The sequence below is a fragment of the Neolamprologus multifasciatus genome, chromosome 1 (assembly GCF_963576455.1).
Source record: "Neolamprologus multifasciatus chromosome 1, fNeoMul1.2, whole genome shotgun sequence".
NCBI lineage: Eukaryota > Metazoa > Chordata > Actinopteri > Cichliformes > Cichlidae > Neolamprologus > Neolamprologus multifasciatus.
In genome coordinates this window covers 4,918,400-4,924,967 of record NC_140439.1, presented here as the reverse complement: position 1 = coordinate 4,924,967, position 6,568 = coordinate 4,918,400, and the positions used below count along the sequence as shown (strand labels likewise).

The 6,568-nt window shown below is 41.5% G+C and overlaps 1 protein-coding gene across 1 annotated transcript in view; it reads left to right on the top strand.

Moving 5' to 3' along the window:
- The first annotated feature begins 818 nt into the window (after window positions 1-818).
- The window catches only part of LOC146525170 (CD82 antigen-like), a 47,273-nt gene continuing 41,523 nt past the window's right edge, over window positions 819-6,568 (top strand). The window contains exon 1 of the mRNA XM_085165578.1: window positions 819-1,196. The gene's annotated coding sequence lies outside the window, so the exon portion shown is untranslated. The remainder of the gene's footprint in view (window positions 1,197-6,568) is intronic.

Sequence of the window (6,568 nt, the reverse complement as noted above, 5' to 3'; positions counted from 1 at the left end):
GTAGTAAAGGGACCTCTGACTAATACGGTGGGTTCTGTGTCGGCTCGTAGCTGAAAACTAGCTTTACTTTGTTGTCTGGGTCAACTTTGCTAGCGAGAGACAGAGAGAGGCGTTGAAAGGCTGCTCCAACTATTGTTTTTGGAGGAAAACACGAACACGGTGTACAGTCGAGTCTTAATAGCTTACTTACAGCTGGGCTCGTCAGGCTCTCTTCTTGGCTGCAGTGGTTATTATTATATTTACATGCTTCCAGCTCCCGTTTCTGCTCGATGACAGCTCGTACTTTTCCTTTTTCTCCCTCCCTCGCTCACAGACACATAACGGGTACGGCAGTCCATTCTTCCTGCAGAGGACTACACTGCCCATGATGCTACATTCTTTAGAGCTATACCTGTAGCATTCTGCCTGTTAGCTTAGCACAATAACAACAAAAAGGCCTCTCTCACCCAGGAAACACGCAGAGAGAGAGCCTCGCCCTGTAACCATGGCAACCGTAACGCTGCCTGGAACAACAGAACGTAGCTGTCAAACAAAACCCAAACAGTCCTGACCCGCCACAATATGAAACAGGGAAGTACCGCCGTGTAATCCATTTATTTCAACAAAGTAACTGTATTCTAAATACCACCTTTTTAAACGGTAACTGTAACGGAATACAGTTACTCATATTTTGTATTTTAAATACGTAACGGTGGTACATGTATTCCGTTACTCCCCAACACTGACAATACAGGTGTATAAACAAAATGTATTTTTATTATTAGTTTTATTAATATTTTGCCCATCATTTGCCATTTTAGAAAGGGCAGGGTGGACTCGGCCAGTGGGCTGTTATTTGCACTGGTGACTCAATAAGATAGTCACCGTGCTGAGGTCTGTTCCACGGTTACGTTTCGAGCAGCAATGTGTTAAAATAGGATTATAAGTGTAACAGTATGAAGGGATTGGGTTTAACAAGCCGTCTCTACAGAAGAATGGAAGTATTTACTGTGACAGAGGAGTCCTGCGCTCCGACACTGACAAGCTACAGCGCGGCGTAGCTCCTCCTCCTGGGGGGTGATGGGGACAGTATCTGACAGTTGTTGCTGCCGAGGCACGCTGCGTCTTCAGTCCCAGCAGCAGGTGTTTCAGAGGGCACAGGATCCTAACAGAAGTCGCGCTCAACCTTTTCTTCTTCACAATTTACACCGAAAAACGTGAGTAACCGCTGCTCCGACTGTGTGCGTTTAGAGAGGCTTCTCTAAAGCCCTGTTCTCCTTACCTGTGCGCGTCTGTAGCAGCTGTGGCGATCGAGTTCAGCTGATCACGAGTGGAAGTTCGCAAAATCGGCCACATGTCAGCTGCTTTGTGGATGCTGCAGATGAAGGGGTTGGTGATATGGCGCCTCTGGAGAGGATTTGTGTGTCGGACCATTCTTTGCTCTACAGCTAAAGCTTAGTCTCCTTTTACACGGCTTAGAAACTCATCTCTTAGAGTCTCTTTAGTGAACCCCACAAAAATAAAATAAAATAAAATAAAATACAAAAAATCTGTTTAAAACCTGAGCAAATGTGGTTCAAAGAGAAACAGAAGGCAGACCTGATGAACTCATTGGACTCTGTTGAAGTGCAGTTTTATTGATCAGGTACAGTCAATATCTGCGATCTTTTCATGGCATTTATTCCCAATATTCGCTAATGCACGACTTACTATTTAATGGTTTAAACTGAGGAAGAAACTTGCCTTTATAGTATGCATACAGTGTACTTAACAGGATACTGCATTTATAATAAATCTACTTTAAATTAAAGAATAAATCCGTTTTTACACCAGCTTTTATGCTTGATCCATTAATATTGTAGGTAGATAGAAGTCGTTTTACAAGGTAATTACTGAGAAGTGTATTTAAGCAAATTGGTAAAAAATAATTAATTTTTAATTAATTTTAATTTCTTTATTTCAAAAGAAATGTGTGACATCATCATATCCATTTATGGATAATTAAGTTTACACTGAACAAGCCACCAATACTGCATCTTTTCATATGCTGTACTTCACTTTCATGTAAACCAGTTTGGCGAACAGGTTATCCGTTGTTCATCAGACCAAACTTTTGTCTGTTTATGGATCTGTACTTTTATTGATTTGTTTTGCATCCCCTCACATAACTAACGTGACATTTATTTGACCTCATTTATATCAGTTTGTGGAGTGAATGATTTGGGTTATTTAGACATTCTTGTGTCCAGTCCTGTCCAGTCTAATAGTGGATGATGGTGATGCGCAAGTATAATATAGCTGGATTAGTTGAAAATGGGCTCGGGCAGGAAAGGAAACAATAGCAAAAGAGAACAAGAAGAAATCAGAGATCAGAAAAGCAGCACAAGTATAGACAGTGGTTGCAGAGTTCAGTTCACTACAAAGAAGGTGCTTGTATGTTGTGACGTTGGCCTTCTCAGCAGGAGTTAAACTAAAGGACAAACAAAACAGACAAACACTGACCACTGAAACGTGTAGCCAGAAGCTTCAGTACACTTTCACTTTAATTCTCCAAGTTCTCCATCTTTACTATATTACGATGTTTAGGATGTTTTGCAATCATGCTACACACTTCAGCAAACACTGAGAAATTAATAACTAATAAATTAATGTTCGCAGTGTGCTCTAACTCTTACTGAAAGCAGAGCTGGGGTCTGTTTGAGGACATGTTTCTGTTATAGATGAAAATGTGGGTCAGTTTGTTTTTTCCACGGTGGCGTCAATGCTCAGCCAATATTTTAGCTGCCTGCTCATCAGAGGACCTTCATCTCTTTCTCACAATGTGAGACAATAAATCGGTTCAGCTCTACGGTTCACTTTGGTGACTTTCCATATACCAAGAACAGAAAAGCACGTCTTGTTGGATAAATTGGACTGCGCTGCACACAGCTGGAGGTTAAAAGTCTAAATGACTGTTAGATAAAAATGTTTTCATCTCTTCGAGCTCTGCAACAGTTTGGCTACATTCTAGAAAGATTTGATGAGAAGACTCGGGGGGCTCACAGTTTAACTCAGTACTGCACCTCTCCAGCATGATAACAGAAGGGGTATATTTCAAACATTAGCCCATAGTGAGTCCACAACTTGTTTTTCCTTTTTGGAATTGCCTTAGAGCTAATTATGGGATTACCCATTTTTAGCTCCCTCATTCAAATTCTACTCCACAACGAACAACATGTGAGCATGAGTTTAACCTCTAAACCTAAGAGCCTTTCTGAGGCTCCTGATTGAAAATGACACGACCAACATGCAGTTTAAAAACTCTGTATATCAAAATAAAGCTACAGAGATTTTTTCCTCGCCTAATTCTGTTTGTATCTTATAGAATATAACCCGTTTGAAAATATGCTGCAGTAGACATTAAACTCCAGAAAATCGTGAATCAATATCCTGACGTTATCTTTGCACAGACTGAAGAAACAGAGCAAAGTTACAGAGGTTTTGCTGAACACATTTGGCACAATCTGTGAGAGTTGTTTCTTAAATACTGAATAGCAGAAGTTATTTAACTTTATTGACATGCCTCCAAACAATGCTTGTTTTTGAATTTTTTTTTATTACCCACACACAAATCTCTGTAACCGGGCATAAAATAAATTTGTTTTGTTTTGTTTTGGCAAAGGAGCTGCTCTGAGGCATTGTGGGAGATCGAGTTATTCAGTTAATGCCTTTTAATTGCGGTGGATTTAAGTTTTGGAAGCAAGACAGCACGAGTATGAAAGAATTCATACTAATGTTTTTCAAGCTTGAAGCATCGTTTTGGTCATGTTTGCTGGTTCAGTGAATTTTAATCTGAGGGTGACAAAACTTGCACGTTTGGCATCTGTGAGATGTCTCCTTTGAGTAGAGATATTGCTTGTTGGTGTAGTAGTATGCATGTAATATGGCCTTTGTGCCTTTTTCATCAGTTAGTTTTGGAGTTACTACAAACAGGGAGCTCACTGGGTGGTGCTGTGAGGTCTAATCTGACAGTAGCTTCTGTAATCTCAAAGAGAACAGAATCATCACGAACTGAAATGTGATGATTGTCACTCAGATCTCAAATAAAGCTGATCCTTTCCTCGCACACTTCAGGATCTTAAGTTCTTTCAGTTCTCCTGACAGCTGACATGTGGGCTGTTTGTTAAAAAAGATAAAGCCTTATATACTAAATGGAGAGCTGCAAAGATGAGATGATGGAGGTTTCCAGTCTCGTTTCAGTGATGGTCCTGCACTGGGGTTTCCTGGACATGAGCTGTGTTAGTAACAAACTGAGATATCAGCTAGAAACTGGGACTGATTTTGCAGTCAGTTAGTGAAGAATGTTGTTTATATTTTAAGAAAGATAGAAGTTCCTGTTCTAAAACTGAAGCGGAGTTCAGGCCCAGTCAGACTTAAAGACCGGATAGGCCACCTCGGGGCACACCCACACCTCAACAGGTGCCTGCTAATTTGTCTATTGTCCAACCAGTCCATAGTGGATTAAAACAATATGATATATGATATAAAATATCATGCAAAAATACTAAAAACATGCAATACAAATATCAGAATCAAAGTGAAAATCATACAAATAAAATCAAAACTGCACATACAAATAAACACACTAAAATCAGGATAAAACGGACTTTAAAACAAATACAAATTTCCACTGGGTGACGTCTACAGCACTGACCTGATCAATGTTTGACCTCAGAGTGATTTCTTTAGTCAGTTTTTGTTTTGGGGGAAAGTAAACGCTGGACTTCCTCTTAGCATTCGCACAACAGAGATATGCAAGTTTCTCCGTCTCTGCCAGTCAAAGCTGTTTAGATGACGTTGCATCCCAATTTAACGGCATTATGGTAGTAATTCAAACCTATAACCTCTACCTGGTAAAAAGCCATCCAATGCACACCTGCAAAGAAATCAAACCATAGATGTCCATACATTACACTATGTATAATAATGAGTAAAGACACAGGGAGAACGTATATTTATTGAAATGTATTTAATACTTTGTACAAAAGCCTTTGTTGGCGATGACAGACTCCTGCATGGAGAAACCAGTTGCATGCATTGCCCAGGTGTAATTTTGGCCACTTATAGTTCACAGTCTTCAAATCCTGAAGGCCCCATTTATGATTTCTGAACTTTAGTTCTTTCAATAAATTTTCTGTTGCATTCAGGTCAGGTGATTGGCTGAGCCTTTTAACCCCCAAATATGGCATCCAAAGAGTTCAGTTTTGGTCTCATCTGACCAGACTGTATTCTCCTAGTATTTCACTGTCTTTTTTTCTTTAAATGTGCTTCAGCAGGCTTTTTCTTGTCAGAGAATCAGAGAGACTTTATCAATCCCAGAGGGAAATTGACTTGTCATAGCATAAAAGGACTGTGGTGTACAAAAGTGACAGGGTGCATTGAGGTGTGATTAATAGTGTCCCACATGTGTGGACCGAAGTGCATGAATTAAAGATTCTGACAGCAGCAGAAGGAACGACCTCCTGTAACGTTCCCTCAGGCAGCCAGGCTGAAGGAACCTGTTGCTGAAACTGCTTTTCACATTGTCGTGCATGTTGTGAAGGGGGTGGGAGTCATTGTCCATGATTGGCAGCAGTCCTGCTTTCTGTCACTGATCACCACCTCCAGGGAGGTGAGCTTCATGCCAACAACAGATTCTGCCTTCCTGATGAGTTTGTTCAGTCTGTTTGTGCCACAGCAAAGAAGACGGTGCTCACAACAACAGACTGATAAAACATATCGAGCAGCCTGCTGAATACATCGAAAGATCTGAGCCTTCGTAGAAAGTAAAGCCGGCTCGAACCCTTTTTGTAGGCGGCGTCCGTGTTGGCAGATCACTTGTGATCCAGTTGAACTCCCAGATACTTGTAGGATGTGACTATTGCACAAAGGGGAGGGTCGGGATCTGTTTCTGCCAAAGCCCGCCACCAGCTCCTTTGTTTTGGCCACATTCAGCTGCAGGTGATTCACCTCACACCATCTCACGATACGATCAATCAGTCCTCTGTACTCCTTTTCCCATCGCATCTCCACACTTCCAATTATGGCTGTGTCATCAGAGTGATGTGATGTGCTTGAAGTCGGCTGTATAGATGGTGAAGGAGAAGTAAACTCCCGGGGCAGATAATATAAGCAAAGTCTGATGGCAAGTAGCTTGACGTCGCAGTAGCAGAAACACTCTAACAGAGATATGTCTCGGGTTACACCACCTGCAGTTCACAAACACACCCACCCCACCTCCTTTTTTCTGCCGCTGGCGTCGGTGTCTCTGTCCATCCGAACCGCAAAGAAGCCAGGGAGTCCGGTATCTGATCGTTCAGCCACATTTCAGTGAAGCACATTATGCTGGACTCTCTGAACTTTCTCTGGGTCTGGTGAGCTAGGGACCTTACATTCCCCACAATGACTGCCGGCACACAGGCCTCTTCGATCTCTGTTTAACCCCCACTCTACAGCCCAGAGGTCTCCTTGTCAGTTCCTCAGTTTCTCAGTAATACTAAGTTTGACATTAAGCCACAACGTCCACCTGAAATATGCACATGCAAATATCAGGACCAACTTAAAGCTCTTC